Here is an 18534-nt window from a genome sequence, read left to right as displayed (position 1 = left end):
ACTGTGAATTTATTGTGAACCTAAAGAAAACGCTGGATTGTTAGTTGAAACACCTGTCAGTTGGGACTGAATAAATATAGCAGCATTGTATTAGTTTTGTTTAACCCTCCAAGATTCAGTTTTAAGAACTGGAAGAATACTGGTGATATTTGGAGTTTATATATATATATATATATATATATATATATATATATATATATATATATATATATATATATATATATATATATATATACACACACACACACACACACACATATATATATATATATATATATATATATATATATATATATATATATATATATATATATATATATATATATATATATATTGTTACATGTGGCCTTTGGCTGATGAGTTTTTAATTGATTACTGTATTTTATGTAGCCCTGCTTCACCGAAGACACACGTAAACTGTCAATTGAAGCCAAAAGACAGACAATTACTTAATTGGATTAGGTCACCAGTTGGAACTATGATTGAATAATTGGATTATTTCTATAACAAATGAATTACATGAAACCCCTTTCATTTCCCAACTAGTCCCAGCAAAGAAAAAATGTCCTGTGATAGCAAGGGAAATTACACAAATCATATAGTCGACATCGGACTCAGTTAATTTTCCCGGTTTCAGTAAAGAATAACGCAACGGTGTTCATACACTCGAGGCTACTGTACAAAGTAAGTATTGGTAAAGGATATTTCTCTTCCAAACAATGATGATGTCAGGGTCCAAGACTTGCCTGAATTTTTACTTACACTTTACGTTCCCTAATTCCTACTTGCTGCACGGGAATAGCTATTGGCGATGACTCAGAAACAACAACAGACAGGAGGAAGGAACAAAAGAGAAAATTTTAGCCTGAGCACGACACGTGCTCTTAATCTGAAGGTCGGTCTCTCTCTGCCTTTCGTGGATCAGGTCAGGGAGCTGTCTCATCAGTAATGCTTGTATGTAGCCTCCGGCAGTCTGAAAATTTAACAAACATCGCCGAATGCATAGAACAAGGGAAAAGGAAGCTTAAGACCACCCTCACTAGAGGCGACTTGGTAATACCCTCCCTGTGGGTTAGGTCCCTAATGCTAACCTATCCGCTGCTAAAGGACATTACTTTTTTTTTTTAAAAACACAGCCTACCTCTCTGCTTGCGTTCCTCTAGCTTCGACATCCTGTCTTTGTTAGAATAATATCCCTACTAAAATAATGTAGAGAGGGCGAACAGCAGAATATTTATAAAATATATATATACTGTATATAGCTTATGTACTCACAGATATTAACCCACAAATATCAATAAAATCGAATTCACTATACCGTCAGACTAACTTACACCGAATGGGAGGCATAATTGCTATTTGGGCCTTTGGGTTGGATACGGTGATAGACAGTCAACTTGACCATTCTGCCATCCATTGAAATTATATATATATATATATATATATATATATATATATATATATATATATATATATATATATATATATATATATATATATATATATATATATATATATAGATATATATATATATATATATATATATATATATATATATATATATATATATATATATATATATATATATATACATACATATATACATATATGCACAAATGTACATATATATCACTATTTATACGCAAGAATATAGAGTGACCGTCAATGGGAAAAAGTTACAGTGTGCTATTTAGTTACGAACGTGGACTCCATATTAAAGAAAAGCCACGCAATGTTTTACTTTCTGAATGAAACACCGAGTCGGATCCCATTCTGAAAACTGCAGGAGCTTGACTATTGTTGAACACTTTAGTGAATAAAAGCAAGCTGTTGATTGGTGGAAAAAGCAATTTTGTGGGCTGCCGGAAACTTGCCAAAACAAACAGCAAAGGATAGCGTAGGCACGAAGAAGTTTCTGTTCAGTTGTTTTGTTGGAGTTACTATGCATTTTGCAAAGAAATGTCTGTTAACAGGGCGTCGATGGAGTCTCGCGGGAGAAGTTTTACTCTGATGGTATTTTTATCCTCTGGATGGTATATTGAAAGAGATTTTCCGAATACGGGTTTAATTTGGGCGTGTTCATAGAAGCAAACACACTGGCGTATAGTTACATTATTTTTGCTATACATAGTTGAAATTGAATTTTTTTTTAATATTTCCATGGAAACACAAAGCTCTTTTTTTCGCGAACAAGAACGTTCTTGGTTGCAATTTATCGGAGTTTCGTTTCACAGAACAAGAGTGCATGAAGTGGTCATCTAACTACTAAATCTTTATTTTTTTATTATTTCCTGTTTCCATAACTCATTTATTTTCAATATCACAAAAAAAGAAATATTCTCAACGTTAAGAGTTATATTATTGGGAACAGTGTTAATTCAGTTTTGTTTTTCTAGTTTTACATCACCAGGACAAGTAAATTCATTCTTATTGTAAGAGACAGTGTTGCCAAGTCGTCTGATGACATTCTATGTATGTGCAGATCTTTTATTTTCGATGTAAATACCAGAACTTTGAAATGTTTCCCCATGTAACTTTCTTTTTATAAATATTACTGTTGTTTTCGTTGAGAGACCCAAATAGAATTTCGAAATTACCAGACGTCTAAGCTTTCATACATTCGTTTAAACAAATGATAAGAAAATATCCAGCTTTGTTTCATGGTATTAGGTGCTTTGTCACTTGGAGATATGTGAACTTTGAGGTTAAATTCCTTTTTAGAGCAACCAAAATTATACACTAATAAGTACATTAATGGCTGCGTCGTCTTTGTGTATATTCCTTTGTACACGTAATGAGATATAAATTCTTATATTCAGTAATATTCCAAAAGAAAAACTGTAAAACCTATGTTGAATTTATACCATCACTGTATGAGGAATTCGAATGCTAGCAAGTAAATGTTGCTTTGTTGTTCTTTAAAGGCCTAAAACAGAGGCACATAAGCCATCCTGTCTGTTGGAGAGTGGAAATATGATGATATCTATTCTCTTTTAGAACAGTTAATGTGTTGGTAATATCTAAGAATCATTATTAAAAGGTATAGTATCACATTGCAGTGCATCAGACATTACTTATGACTCATTTTTACAGTATGTTTCATCCATCCCTGTTAAACATATAAATATGACACATACCTTGAATTACGTTTTCTTCATATACAGTATAAAATCTGGTTTGGGTTTCTCTTAGTTAATTAAGGTTTATGGCTACAAGAACCGATTAGTAACTATTTTGTTTCTTGTTCCATGTAACTCTTCCGTTATTATGATTGTACAGGCTTCTTCAAACATGCTTTAGGCAGTATAGTTCAATTCAGTGATTGTGCTTTAAAAAATATGGTGTTTTCTTTCTGTCGGGCCTAAAGTTTTTGTCTGCAATATTGCTCTCCCATTCAGACCCTTCCTCTTTTGCCCCCCACTTCGATGGGATTGAATGAAGTAATTTCTCTGAACAATGAAACTGTCCTTCCTTGTTCTCAGATCCTTTTTCTCTCGACCACACAGTTAGGTCCTAGGTCGCTTTTCTATAGGGACTATTTTGGCAGTTGTTCTGTAGATCTAAAGAAGAAGTCACTTCTACTCTCAGCGGACTTGAAACGAGCATCAGTCAACCTCTTCCTACAGTTGCTTTACAAAAATCCTCGGATTGTCCACTTCGGCAAATATTTCTTTCACTTTACTTCCACGTTTAAGGCACAAAATGCTAAACCTTTGTAATATTCAGGTCTTGTTAGATTCTGACTACAGTATTTCAATCAGGTTAGCCTAAATTTATGCAGAAAATACATTATAGTTATCTATATGTATCTGTATCTCAGACATGTAAATAGGAAGGTATGTACAAAACTTTAACGTAACAACCGGATACATATTGCTCGTGAAAAGAACGTTTCTCTTCCTTTAACACCTCTCGTTCTTCCTATTTGATCTATCGTTACACCTTTTAGGTTAAGATTAATGAAACCTATTTATAAAAAATAATATTCCTACAAGGTATATTATAAAAAATATTCCTACAAGGTATATTTTCGTATGCAAATCTTATAATTCATCACTTTAACCAACTGACAACAGTAAACCGTTCTTGATAATAAAGGACGCCCTTATATAACAAATATTAAACCTGAAGTAGGTAAAGAGTACCCTGACTGACAATTTTGCTTTTTTTTTTTTTTTTTTACTATGTTAACCGCGCACATAAATACAAAATGGTCAATGACATAAGCATCCTCGAATAACTACATCAAGAATGAGCCTTTTAAGAGGTTTATTAAGTACAGTCCTTCTCATAAAAAAACATAATCAGTAAATGTCGGCTTCCTATGATTTCACCTCGAGTTTTATGTACTGTTCTACCTTCCCTCTCATCAGTACGTGTGTCAGCAGTGACAGGTTGGTTGGCTGCAAACTGTATTCCCTTGGCCGTTTGGTGACAATTTACATGTAGTATTCGGAATTATATATGGTAAATGAGGTTGAAGAAAAGCGTTGAAGATGGTAAGATGTTTAGAAGGGTTTCATTGGTAAGAGACCCGCGGAGATGAAGACAGCTTAGTGAAAAGTTTAGCACTGGTTGGAAGATGGGTCTTAGTGTTTTGAGTGGTTGTGTCCTGTGGAAAGATGGAGGATGATAGGTTTGTTATATGTATATGTATATGTATATATATATATATATATATATATATATATATATATATATATATATATATATATATATATATATGTGTGTGTGTGTGTGTGTGTGTGTGTGTGTATATATATATATATATATATATATATATATATATATATATATATATATATATATATATATATATATATATATATATATATATATGTATGTATATATATATATATATGTGTGTGTGTGTGTGTGTGTTAAAATCTGGAAATATTGGGAGGAAGAGGAAACCAGAGACTTAGAATGATGGCAAAATGGAATAGAAGCTATGATCCAAAAAGAATAAGAAAAGCACAAGATAGAAATGTGTTGCAGGAACTATAGGATGGTTCAATGCGATGTTCATAAACCTTGTATGAATGTATCCAGAGTAGTCAATGTTCTTGAGGTTCCTGAACTCAAGGTCATTATATACACAGCAACGAACACTTAATTTCTTATTCTAGGGAGTAAACGCCAAAATTCTCCTTTGACGAAGGCCTTCGAACTGCGTTATGGATAATCCTTATGTTAGCTTGGAAGTAAAACTCTCTCATGTATGTATGTATGTATGTATGTATACACACACATATATATGTATATATATATTATATATATACACTATATGTATATATACAGATACACATACACACATATACATATATATATATATATATATATATATATATATATATATATATATATATATATATATATATATATATATATATGCGTTTATTATATATATACATACATATATATATATATACATATATATATATATATATATATATATATATATATATATATATATATATATATATATATATATATATATAATGTGTGTTTATAAATGCGTATATGTATATATGTATATGACTAAAATTATCATGGTGATTTCATTTTCCCACATTTGTCATTTTATCAAGTAAAATCAAATGTATATGATTAAAAGGAATGATTACTTTCTCATCATCTTTCCTTGTCCATTCGCTCCCAGGTCCCTCTCCCTTTCTGGGTCCCTTTCCGAAATTCCCCCAGACACAATGGATCTTCTTCGCCGGACCTCCCTTTTGATTGCTATTTTCACTTCTCATCAGCTGGCATTCATCTTGTGTTAGAGGCTCTCCAAGGAGTCTTAATTTAGTAGCATATCTGAACTTCATAATCATAATTCAGCGGTTTTTTTTATTTCTCACACGCTGTTTGGAAATTCAGTCAATCTTTTGGGTAATTTTATGTTTGGTGAAGATGACAGATATTTAGTGTGAACTTATGAACGTACGTATCAGTTATGCCGTAGTTGTTCATAATAGATTTTTCATGAAGTCTAATAATTTTAGATATTTTTTTTATATTATGTGATTATACATTTTTGAGACATGTTTTTAATACTGGAAAAATGAAGGGAAATGGCGTTCCGATCTAGTATTTTCGATAAATCTTTACTTTTATCTCTTTCCCAGTACATAAATGTTTTATTTTTCGTGTGAGCTTTAATACTATTTCTCGCTTATTTTTAGACGTATCCTATGATCCATATTGCTTAGTCTGTACCTACCTTTATTTTCAGCTATTAAAATCTAATAAATTCGAATAAAAAGCAAGATATTTAATTGTTTTGGTAGCTTGCTGTCCTCTGTTCTTTCTACCATATTTTCTCCTACACTAATCGCTTTACCAGGGTTTTTCTCGTGTCCGAATTCAATATCTTCTCTGTTATTTCGACAGTTTTGTTACCTGTTATTTCATTCAGAAGTCGTTCAACTTCATAGATCAAATCAACTTTGTGTTGTCATTATTATACTAATGATACTAATTCTGGCTTCAGATTTTCAACACAGAATGTTTTATTTTCTCGTGAGAAGGATCATATTTGATAAAATATTACAACAGAATTATTTAAACCCGTAAACTAGTCAATATCAGATTTCGTATACAGAAGAATAATTATTATTGATGGGAAAAGAATGAAAACTGTATTGGTTGTTTAACATAATGGCAGATTTACCGCTTTTGTTGGGCGCCAGTAAATAATAGAAAGACTATAAAAAGCAGATTTTCAACTTTTAGTTACTATACAAATGAGCTTAATTTGGTGTAGGATGATGATCGCCATAGCATCACATACCTGAAAAACTCTAGAAAAGATAGAATGCATTACATTAGCGTCTGATAAATTCTGTTATGAAGAAGTTTTTAAGTGAATATTATTTTTAAAAAATGAAGAAGTAATGCAATACTTTTCTGTATGTATGAAAAAGATCTCATCCTTTTAATTTTACATTGCCATGACAGTTAGCATCATTTCCAAGCACGAATACTTTCTTGATTTTGATAGTTTAATCACTTTACTTACGTTCTATTGTGCACCTTTCGAACTCTCATCTTGCTTACGTTTTCCATACTTTCATACTCTTTCCTTACTCTTCCGCCTTCGAGATGCGGATCCATTGCTGTCATGCTTCTTTTTCCATTTTCTGTTTTTCCTCGGACGTAGCTACAAAATCTTTTATGTATGTCCATCCCATTTGGCTTTTACATTAAAAGTATATTTTGACTTAAAAAATACTCTCAGCAGATTTTGCAGCCGTGATTGAATGGCATGAATATTGCTCAGTGATAAATTTAATCTGTAGCTGATATTGTTTTAATATGCTTAATCACTAACTGATATTTTGCGCCGTAAAGAATTTTCGGGGTATAGACATCCACAATAATTTAATGAGATTTGACTCAGCTTCGTCCAGTGCATGTTAAGCAAATTTAAATTGGTTGCAAAGAAATAATGGTGGTCTTTATTCATTCAGAGACCTTTAGTTTATAAAAAGCTCTTTTACATATTCCTGCAGGCTAAACCAATATCTTGTAATACGATTTCAAAAGCTAATATATCTTATTAAAAATGTCTTTATCTTTGGCTGTGGTTGCTGTCAAACATTCCCAAACACACAACATACTCGTACATATCTCCTAGCCAGACTTGGGTATGGAGTTGCTAGAGATCGGTTTATTCAACCCAATACAGTCCACTAACTACCAGGCACAAATTCCATTTCGTAGGTCCACAGAGGCACAATTTTTTTTTCCCATTCTGAGATCTATCTCAGGACTCTCGTTGGTGCGACGAGACTGGTAATTAGTGGACTCTAAGTCTAAGGAGAGAGAGAGAGAGAGAGAGAGAGAGAGAGAGAGAGAGAGAGAGAGAGAGAGAGAGAGAGAGAGAGAGAGAGAGAGAGATATGTATGCACAAAACCATAAATATGTATGAAACTTACTGTTGTATTTGCCTCACTGTGTAATAAAAGTTTTTCCACTGCCTTTGGACATTTCATTCAGTTTCCAAAGATTATCGTGAAATTCCTTATAAATTTTTATGCACAAGAAGAGAGTAACGGGTGGAAGCATGAATCGGTCATTGGCCTCCACATTGGTCAGGTGAATCCATTCATTCCTATTATCATTTTATTAGGTTCATGTGAACCCTCTTTCCCATGTGGTTATTACGCGATATTTCCAAAACATCTTGTCGGTCCTTTCCAGTAGGAATGCATTATGAAGTGCCTCTTCATGTCAATCCTTTTTGACTGTGTAAAATGGAAAATATTTGAAATTTCATGTCAATCCTTTTTGACTGTGTAAAATGGAAAATATTTAAAATTTCATGTCAATCCTTTTTGACTGTGTAAAATGGAAAATATTTAAAATTTCATGTCAATCCTTTTTGCTTGTGTAAAATGGGAAATATTTAGAATTTCATGTCAATCCTTTTTGACTGTGTAAAATGGGAAATATTTAAAATTTCATGTCAATCCTTTTTATTGACTAAAGCGAAATAAATATCTGTCCTACTACCCCCAGTCGCTCTATGTCCTCTTTAGCTTCATAAATCGAAAGGAAGGGATCCGTCAACTTTACCTCCTTTGTCTTAAAACGAACATCGCTCCTCATTTGCACTAACTCTCGAAGGATTTACTCGACTCACTGTGGATTTGCTTTCTCCTCGACTTCTAGTCTCGTAGGATTTGTATTGCTCTCCATGCTGCCCACGGCCTGATATTCCCGGATTTATCCCCTATCTACTCTCATTCGCTCCGCACTGAAAAGATGCTGCTCTTTTTTTGTGGTTTTCTACAGGGTGGGTTTTTCTTCTTTCCCTGTCAGAGTTGATCACAATTTTGCAGAAATAGATATTGTATGCTTCTTTATAATTATATTCATTATTATTGTTAGCATTATTATTTTCCGGTTAAGTTGTTTGACACTGGTTTTGCTGGTGTTATTATTATTATTATTATTATTATTATTATTATTATTATTATTATTATTATTATTATTATTATTCCTCTGTCTCGTAAGGTCAACATTAATCCCCTCCACTCTTTTCTCTGATTCTAATGAAACTTGCCAGTTCAGGTCCTACACGATTGGCGATTAATTTACCGTGACAGTTTTCCCTGACCTATTTCTCAGTTTCTAGGGACAGTCAAACCACATTTTTTTTTCTGTAATTTTGAGGAATTCTGATAGTTCAAGGTCTCAGGTCTTCAGAATCTGATAGTGTGTGCGTTTAGATAATTTTGTTCCTAAGCTCATTTGATTGTTAACATTTTATTTTTCGATGAGTTTTATGAAAGATACTTCGGTAATCGATTTCTTGTTTTGATGTCATATTTTCATATTGAGCTGTATCCCAAGGTCATGGTCAGGCAAATTTGATTCTACTCTTATTTTTAGGAGAGTTGGAACCCAAGTACCAAGAGGGATGGGAGATCATTTGCTACGAATATTTCGTACTTTGACAAATTTTTAAGTTTTGATGAAGTTTTGCGACTATTTTCTTTAAATATTCTTGACCTGAGCATTTAAAGAAATTCAAGGAAAGAGACGTTTTGTCTGACTTCAGTTAAACTTGGTTGGTAGTTTGCTTGATGTTTGTTAACTATTTTCCCCCCCCTTTTTTTATCGAGCTATTTTTATGTAATTCAGTTATAATCAAAGAATATATTAACAGTTTGCTGTAGGTTTCAGAAAGTAGGATAGGTATAGGTCTCTGAATGTTTCTCCAATGTATGGTAATTAAGCTCTGAGGGCGAAACGACATCACTGATTATTGAGATCATTTGCCGATATTAGCTTTTCCACAAAGCATTCATGACCCGTTGTATTATCCCCTAAATTTGCACCAATATTTCCCATCTTGTCTTTGACCGTAAATCAGTGTACGTGACTGAAAAATGGTAAATGTGAATAACTGTCTAATCTCTCCATTGCACGCGTGTCAGAAATCAACTAAGAAGTCTGTGTTTACTCAGATGCATTAGCTTTCTTTTATCCGTGATGGTTGTTTCATTTTAGAAACGATTTGATAATAACGGTATCGGTCTGCTTCTGATCACTTCCTCTGACGCTGTCAAGAGTAAATACTGTATTATAATGGTTGCAAAGTAATACACATTTCTTAGGCATCATTTATGTTATTTAGTTCTAAATCTACATTCATGCCTTGCATCATTTTCGTAAGCAGCTTTGTAAGAGGCATATAAAACCATGAAAACAAGAACACAACCAAATATGGTCCAACGCCATTCCAATACACATTCGAAAATATGCATCTGCGTTTACTAAGTAAATATGCATGCGCGTAGGAAGAGGCAAAAAGCGAGAGAAAAATCATTAGGCTGGAATGCGCCTCCCTGGCTTTTCCCCAACTGCGAAGGACCCTTCTGGGAAACATTTAGGGTAGGGAGAACAAGAGGAGACATACAGCCCCTATCCCCTGTTAATATCCGAGTAGATTTAGGAATCGGGGATTCTGTGAGAGAGGGAATGAGAGGAAGGAGAATCGGTAATGGGCAAATGTTTGGAAATCGTCAATTCGAAGAGGAGGATAGCCGCGAGACTGAGGTTCTCATCAAATCTCACGCGTGTATATGCATTGTGGAAGGGGGCCGGGAGGGTGATTTTACGTTCAGAGATATGCTTTTCTCATTACCTTGCATGGAAATAGCTTCGGTAATGTGAACTCTTATTATAATTGTTATTATTATTAGTTTAAACAGACCACTGAGCTCAATTCTTAACTATAGTACAATAACCAGTTTGTAACTGGAATAGAAAGAATTTATATATGGCACAAGTTACCATTTAATTTATTTTGGAACAACAGCTCTACAAAACGCGCTTTCTCCTAGTAAGTGTTCAAGACACTTGGATGAAACTAGGAATTTATATATGAAAAATATCGTATTTTCAGCAAGAATATGGCTTAAAGTTGCTGGGAGGGAACTAATTTCCCATGAAAGGTTAAAAATTTGCTTTAACACCAGTAAACTTAAAAATTCAAACAAAAAGCAATCAATCAATCATCTTTTTTTTTTCTACCTAAATATCTTATTAACGAAAGAAGTTATTTTCATAATTATCATCCATCACGAAGATATATATATATATATATATATATATATATATATATATATATATATATATATATATATATATATATATATATATATATAGTGAATAAAATGACTGATTCTCGATACACCGAAGTTTTAGTAGCTGACAAAAATTTGGTTTTTCGTAGATTTTAAATAGTAAAGAAAATGACACAACGTTTTTCCTTACAAATGGCTTTTATGCAAGTAACATAAAACTAAAACGAATTCTGCTGCAATTACTTTTACTCCTAGTGGTAATAATTATTTTTGATGAATGATTATTGAACTTAACTAACACTAGTAGTTGTGATGCAATTTCTGGAAGGTAAAGGATTACCCGACTGCATACTTCTTAGAATGATTATCATACTCATACTTACAAACACATACATTCACGTACTCACACTTATACACACACACACACACACACACACACACACATATATATATATATATATATATATATATATATATATATGTGTGTGTGTGTGTGTGTGTGTAATGTGTGTGTGTTAGTCAAGTTCAATAATCATTCATAAAAAATTATCACTGGCAGTAAATGTAATTGCAGCAGAATTTGTTATATATATATATATATATATATATATATATATATATATATATATATATATATATATATATATATATATATATATATATATGCATATATACATACACACACCAACAAATAAAAAAATAGTTGCTTTGACAAGGCCTTAAGAATTAAATATCGGGAACAGGACAGAGATATGCGTTATAACACTTGCCTTCTATGACCATAATATCTAGCACCATTTCGTTGCTAAATGGGGACAGAGAAGACCATTTGTTTCCCCTCATATAACAAGATAATTCCTCGAGGAGTCTAAATACTCCTATGCAAGGGACGACGAACTCAATACGTGGGTGTCACAGAGACAATGATTCACCAGACGTGGCGTCAAGAGAGCCGTCTGACTCAGCAAAGCAGATCTGATATGAATGCAAGAGATGGAGAGCGCTGGTAATTCAGATAACGGGAGTAACTTATGGAAAAAGCTTCGCGTCCTACAGCGCGTGGAAATGACGCAAGTCAGTCATGGGATGATAGGATCAAGAGGCGTCATTAGAATATCTTCACTGTTTTAAAGAACAGTGGGAGGGACTGGGTTTCCCATTTGAAAACAAGGCATTGATTTATGGGGAGAGAAGGGCATTTTACGTTGTTGGAGACAGCACCTAATGGTTTCACTGGCTCCGAAGAAAAATATTAATTTCTCCAAACGAAAAATGGGGTAAAGTTTGCAACATCTCTTCAAACTTTTGGACGAATTATTTTTATGTGAAGTTTAAGGAATTCACTAACAATAAAGAAATAAAATTACCTGTTGGCTTTATCAGAGGAAAGGGCTAATTGTGTTACAACAACAACAACAACTACAACAATAATAATAATATAATAATAATAATAAGGGAGGAGACCTTCTCTGAGGGTAGTAGCGTTGAAAATTACAGCTGTTTCCACGGCATTTGATTTGTATAGTGTCTTATCTATTCGTCTTATAATCTTCTTTTCATCACTATGTAGTTTGTATATCAAGCTTCTTAAGGACATATAAGGATTTCTAATGTCTTAGGTTTATTTGCTTTAACGTGTCGACAGCGCTCTAGCGGTCATCTATGAAAGTACAGAATCAAATGAATTGTGATACATGACGCACCGGTATTTATAGCAGGCGGGGTGTTTACAATTGATGGGTTGGTTAGTTGGCTGAGTTTTGATTTGCTTCATGTATCTCAGTTCATTCGCTTTTGTACTCTCATAGATGACCGCCAGAGCTCTGTCGACACGTTAGAGGAAATAAACCTAAGACGACAGATAACTTTATATGTCCTTAGGAAGCTTGATATAACAGCTACATTGTCAGACGAATTCTGTGGAAACAGCTATAATAATAATAATAATAATAATAATAATAATAATAATAATAATAATAATAATAATAATAAATTATTATTATTATTATTATTATTATTATTATTATTATTATTATTATTATTATTATTATCAGTATTTATTGTTATTATTGTTGTTGTTACTGTTGTTCACGATAATTGATTTGTTTAAATTACTGATGCTGATCTAGTTTGGTTTATTAATATTTAACATTTTAATATTTTATAGTACTCTAAAAGACATGGTAACAGCCGCACGCTGTATGATTTTGATTTAATTCGTTTTTTAAAGTTTATTCGAAAAGCCAGTTTCTTAATTTATTCTATTAATGAGTTTTATAGATGTATTTTGTTCCTTAAATTAGTTGCATGATTTACCCACTCGCAAATAACAATTTCTTTTATAACCAATTGTTCCCTGTATTAAGAGATTTCATGCAATACGTCTTTTGGGCTCACGAAATGTCGTTAATGTTTCATGAAGTTTAATATTATATGAATCAGCATTTATACTTTCATGGCAAAGGTTATACCCGCCGTCGTTCCATTAAAATTTTATTTTCCTTTATATTATTTTTCAAACCTTTCTTTCTGTTACTCCACATGCTCGTACAGATGAATTTTATACATCTCGATTTCAGTTTAGAATTTTTAGAATAAAATTTGGATTCTAAATGTATATCTGTTTCGTGCGTGTGTATGTGTTTTTTTTTTTTTTTTTTATAAATAGGGAGAAAACTTGTGTGAAAATGGGTGCACTGAATCGTGTATTAACTCGCTCTTCGGGATATTTTAAGAATGATTATAATCAATGAGTCGATCCGTAACAATTTTTGGTATCAGAAATTGGACGCGAAAGGATAGTGTTCATAAAAAAATCAATTTAAGCTCTGGTGAATTTACATTTTGTCGATGTACGATTATCAATAGCGGCCATTATGGAATATTCAAGGAGGTAGTCAGCTAAATAGAGGATTATCCCGCAGGATTTCTGCAGGTTACTTATAAATACTGACACATCAATCGATAGCCAGACAGCTTTCATGTGGTTTTCAACAGTAATCCAAGTATTCAATAAAATGTACGAAATAAATATCTTTCCGGTATACTGAAGTATTTTTGTAAAATTGCGCAAATATACGATAAAAAACACTGAATATCTCGCTTGAATATTTTACAAATTCAATCTCTAAAATAAACAAGTAAAAAATGCCCCGAAGTTTCTTCTGTGCAATTGAGTTTTCTGTACAGCGCATAATCAAGGCCACCGAAAATAGATCTGTCTTTAGGGGTCTCGGCGTAATGCTGTATGAGCCGCGGCCCATGAAAATCTCAGCCGGCCGTGGTGGCCTGTGTTGTTGCGTTGCCAGAAGAACGATTATGGCTAAGTTTAACCTTAAATAAAATCAAAACTACTGAGGCTAGACGGCTGCAATTCGGTATGTTCGATGATTGGAGGGTGGATGATCAACATACCAATTTGCAGCCCTCTAGCCACAGTAGTTTTTAAGATCTGAGGGCGGACAGGAAAAAGTGCGGACGTACAGAAAACTAAAACCACGTAATAAAATTGCTAGAAATTCCAAAGCCAAGCAAACACTGTATCGGGAATGTAAATAGCATTACAGGTTTCAAGGAAAATGTGATGTAACCCAAGTATAAGTAAGATGTAGGACTTTTTTTAACACGGTCATATTTTTGAATATGTATAGAATAGGCTATTAGAATGGATTAGAGTTGTAGTTATGATTTAGAAATTTAACATATTGCAACACAGCACAAAAAAAGGGATAAAACATTTTAGACAGTAAATGAAATCCAATAGGAAAATAATAAGGAATATTTTAAAAGGCAAAAAACGAGGAAAATAACACACACACACACACACACACACACACACACACAGTACCGCTATAACTGGTCTCTTATTTTTCACGTATTGCCTGTCGTGTCTTCCCATCGGATGATGTATGAGACTGCAACGTAAAAATTCCGGTTAAAAATCATGCACCGAAGTGGTCGAGGTCTTTGAGGTCCATATCGAATATACCTTCAACTTCATGCCAGAGATTCATTGCTTTCAAGAGTTATTCCGAAACACCCATAAAAATACAATATCGACAGGGACGTAACTCAGTACAGTAATGGATATGAAATCATTCATGAAGAACAGACAGTTGACACGATTTTTCCAAAAAAGCAAAAGCAATAATTCGATTAAAAATAAATCATTACTATTCTTGCGGACTCTTCCTTCAGTTTGATCAGATTAGCCTGTGTGTAGAAAGCATTTGAATAATGTGGTAGACGTGAAGTTTTAATGAATAATATAAAGATAGGTAAAAAGAAAAGGTAATTATTGATATTGTCTAAAAAAATGTAGTTTAGATAAGGAAGATCATAAAATGATCAAACTATATAACAGTACAAGAGATACTTGCTTGAATAATGGTTTAACACAAGAAGTACTCATATATACACACACACACACACACACACACACACATATATATATATATATATATATATATATATATATATATATATATATATATATATATATATATATATATATATATATATATATATATATATATATATATATATATATATATATATATATATATGTGTGTGTGTGTGTGTGTATATGCATGTATATAAATATATATATATATATATATATATATATATATATATATATATATATTAACTTTATCACATACACAATTGTTCTGTGCATTATAGAATTACTAAAAGGACCTCATTCAAACTGGATGGTATTTAATGGAGTTTTTATTCAAAAAAGTTACAAGCTTTCTTGGACAAACAGTCCACATTATCAAATATCCGTACAATGAGCAAACGCATAGTCCGGCTGTATTTATATCTGTGTGCTGGGTACTTTTAATCCTATAATCGCCTATTCCTGTGTGACCTCCACCCTCTCTTGACCTTGGTCTTTCTCTGATCCCTGGTTCCAGATGTCCGTTTTCCGTGCGTTCTCTTGCGTTTTCTTCGTTTCCTTGCTACTGTGGAGTATATGATTTTTTCTAATGCTGTCTTCAAAGCCGTTTCCGGTGTTCCCTGCCATCGTGTTGTTGGCGCAAGTTATGAAGAAAAGTCTAGATGTTTTGTTGGTGTTCCTGTACATAAAACTCATATTTTCCCAGTCTATTCTGTGATCATTTTCCCAACAGTGTTTGGCAACTGCCGATCTGATTATAATGCCTTATGTTCTGCAGATGTTGTTTGCTTCGCTCTTTACATGATTTGCCAGTTTCGCCATAGTACCCTTCTTCACAGTCTAGACACGCTGCCATAAAAACCCCTCTAATCTCTTCCCCCTCTAACTTTTTGTTTCTAACTATTTTATTCCTAATGGTGTTTTTGTATTGCCTATCAATTTGAAATTATTTAGCTTCCTGTTGATGGGTGCAATGGAGTTGTTGTCCGGAACTGTAATTATTTTCTTTCCTACCAAATGTTCCTTTTCAATCCTTTCCCTCTCCCCAAAATAGTTTTCCTTGCTTTGATATGTGCCCACTCCCACCAATACTTAGGGTAGCCTAATCTCCTAAAACTCTCCCTCAGGTAATCCAACTCTTCGTCTAAAAATTCAATAAACTGCAAATTATAAGCCCTGATGGCCAACCCTGTCATTAATCCTATTTTTATTTCTTTCCTATGACTGGAGAACCTATGTATGTATGAATTGGTGTGTGTCTTCTTCCTATATACCTTGAATTTTAAATTCTCCCCTACCCTCTTGACCAGGACATCCAAGAAAGGAATTTCTCCTTCCTTCTCTTCTTCTAATGTGAACTTGATGTGTTCATTTAGTTTATTTATGTTTTCTAAAAACTTGTGTAGATCTTCCCTTTCTCCCTTGTATATATGGCGATTGTAATCTGCAGAACATAAGGCATTATAATCAGACGTCGGCAGTTGCCAAACACTGTTGGGAAAATGATCACAGAATAGACTGGGAAAATATGAGTTTTATGTACAGGAACACCAACAAAACATCTAGACTGGTTAGAGAACGCCTATAACTTGCGCCAACAACACGATGGCAGGGAACACCGGAAACGGCTTTGAAGACAGCATATCTAGAAAAATCATATACTCCACAGTAGCAAGGAAACGAAGAAAAAACGCAAGAGAACGCACGGAAAACGGACATCTGGAACCAGGGATCAGAGAAAGACCAAGGTCAAGAGAGGGTGGAGGTCCAGGAAGAGCGATTATAGATTAAAAATTACCCAACACAGATATAAATACAGCCGGACTATGCGTTTGCTCATTGTACGGATACTTGATAATGTGGACTGTTTGTCCAAGAAAGCTTGTAACTTTTGAATAAAAACTCCATTAAATACCATCCAGTTTGAATGAGGTCCTTTTAGTAATATATATATATATATATATATATATATATATATATATATATATATATATATGTAGTATGTATGTATGTATGTATATATATATATATATATATATATATATATATATAAAAAGTGTGTGTGTGTGTGTGTCATTTAATATATATATATATATATATATATATATATATATATATATATATATATATATATATATATATAAATCGTTAACATTGGGCTTCTTAAATATAGGCAAAGGAAGTTACTTTCAAAGAAAATGACAACATAACTCTTTGCGATACGCAAAGCCGTAATCTGTGGACAATCTTATATCGATCACCGATACGAAAAAACTTAATCGTTAAAAGGGGAATTGCTGTCTTGAACTTTACTCTCTATCAGGCCAATATTGCAATTAGGCCTTTCAATTTTCGATTGAATAAACTCATTTCTGACAACCTAAATGCCGCTGAAGGGTGGTCATATATATTGGAATGCTATTTGCTAGAGGGCCACTCCACCGATCGGGTAAGTGGACTTGTGGGCGATCTGTAGAGTAATAACCAGATTTCTGTAATTCCGACGAATTCAGTCAACCAGCGATGAAGAACGCAGGTGCTTCTATCTAATATCCAACTTGAGGAAAACTTCCGTCTTCAAAAGCCTTTGCTATCAGAAGAATTCGGGGTGTTACGTCACTCTTTGAAGTCCTTTCTTAGACTTTTTTTTTCTCATCTACGTCATATTCCCTTAAAAAGTAGGGGAGATGACGATTTCAAAGGCATAGAAGAGCAAAAGCGACAAAGAAAGTTTAAAGCAGAGGTTTATTAATGTTTTAAAAAAATTTTATTGAGACATACATACTTACCTTCTCCATTTTTTCTAGGAAACATTTTCCCCGTTTTATGCATCAAATGCTTATGAGGTACGCTGATTCCAATTGCGCATTTGTTGAGCCAAGAGCGGACACATTTAGCCTTCAGCAGTGCATCTGTTCCTAAAGTCAAATATCACCTAGTTATAGGCCTACACTTTCTGGCTCATTTTTTAAATGTTCGTGACTTTCTATTCATCGTATCCTCTGCTGAACAAAACGGCATATTATATTTCTC

At 33.2% G+C, this 18534-nt stretch overlaps 1 protein-coding gene across 1 annotated transcript in view; it reads left to right on the top strand.

Annotated features, from left to right (window-relative positions):
- Positions 1–18534, top strand: part of LOC136845746 (uncharacterized) — a 732048-nt gene that overhangs the window by 130713 nt on the left and 582801 nt on the right. The gene's annotated exons all lie outside the window — the stretch shown is intronic.

This window comes from Macrobrachium rosenbergii, chromosome 14 (genome assembly GCF_040412425.1).
Source record: "Macrobrachium rosenbergii isolate ZJJX-2024 chromosome 14, ASM4041242v1, whole genome shotgun sequence".
Taxonomy (NCBI): domain Eukaryota; kingdom Metazoa; phylum Arthropoda; class Malacostraca; order Decapoda; family Palaemonidae; genus Macrobrachium; species Macrobrachium rosenbergii.
The sequence above is the reverse complement of the archived record's forward strand: the minus strand, read 5'-3'. Positions and strand labels throughout refer to the sequence as shown.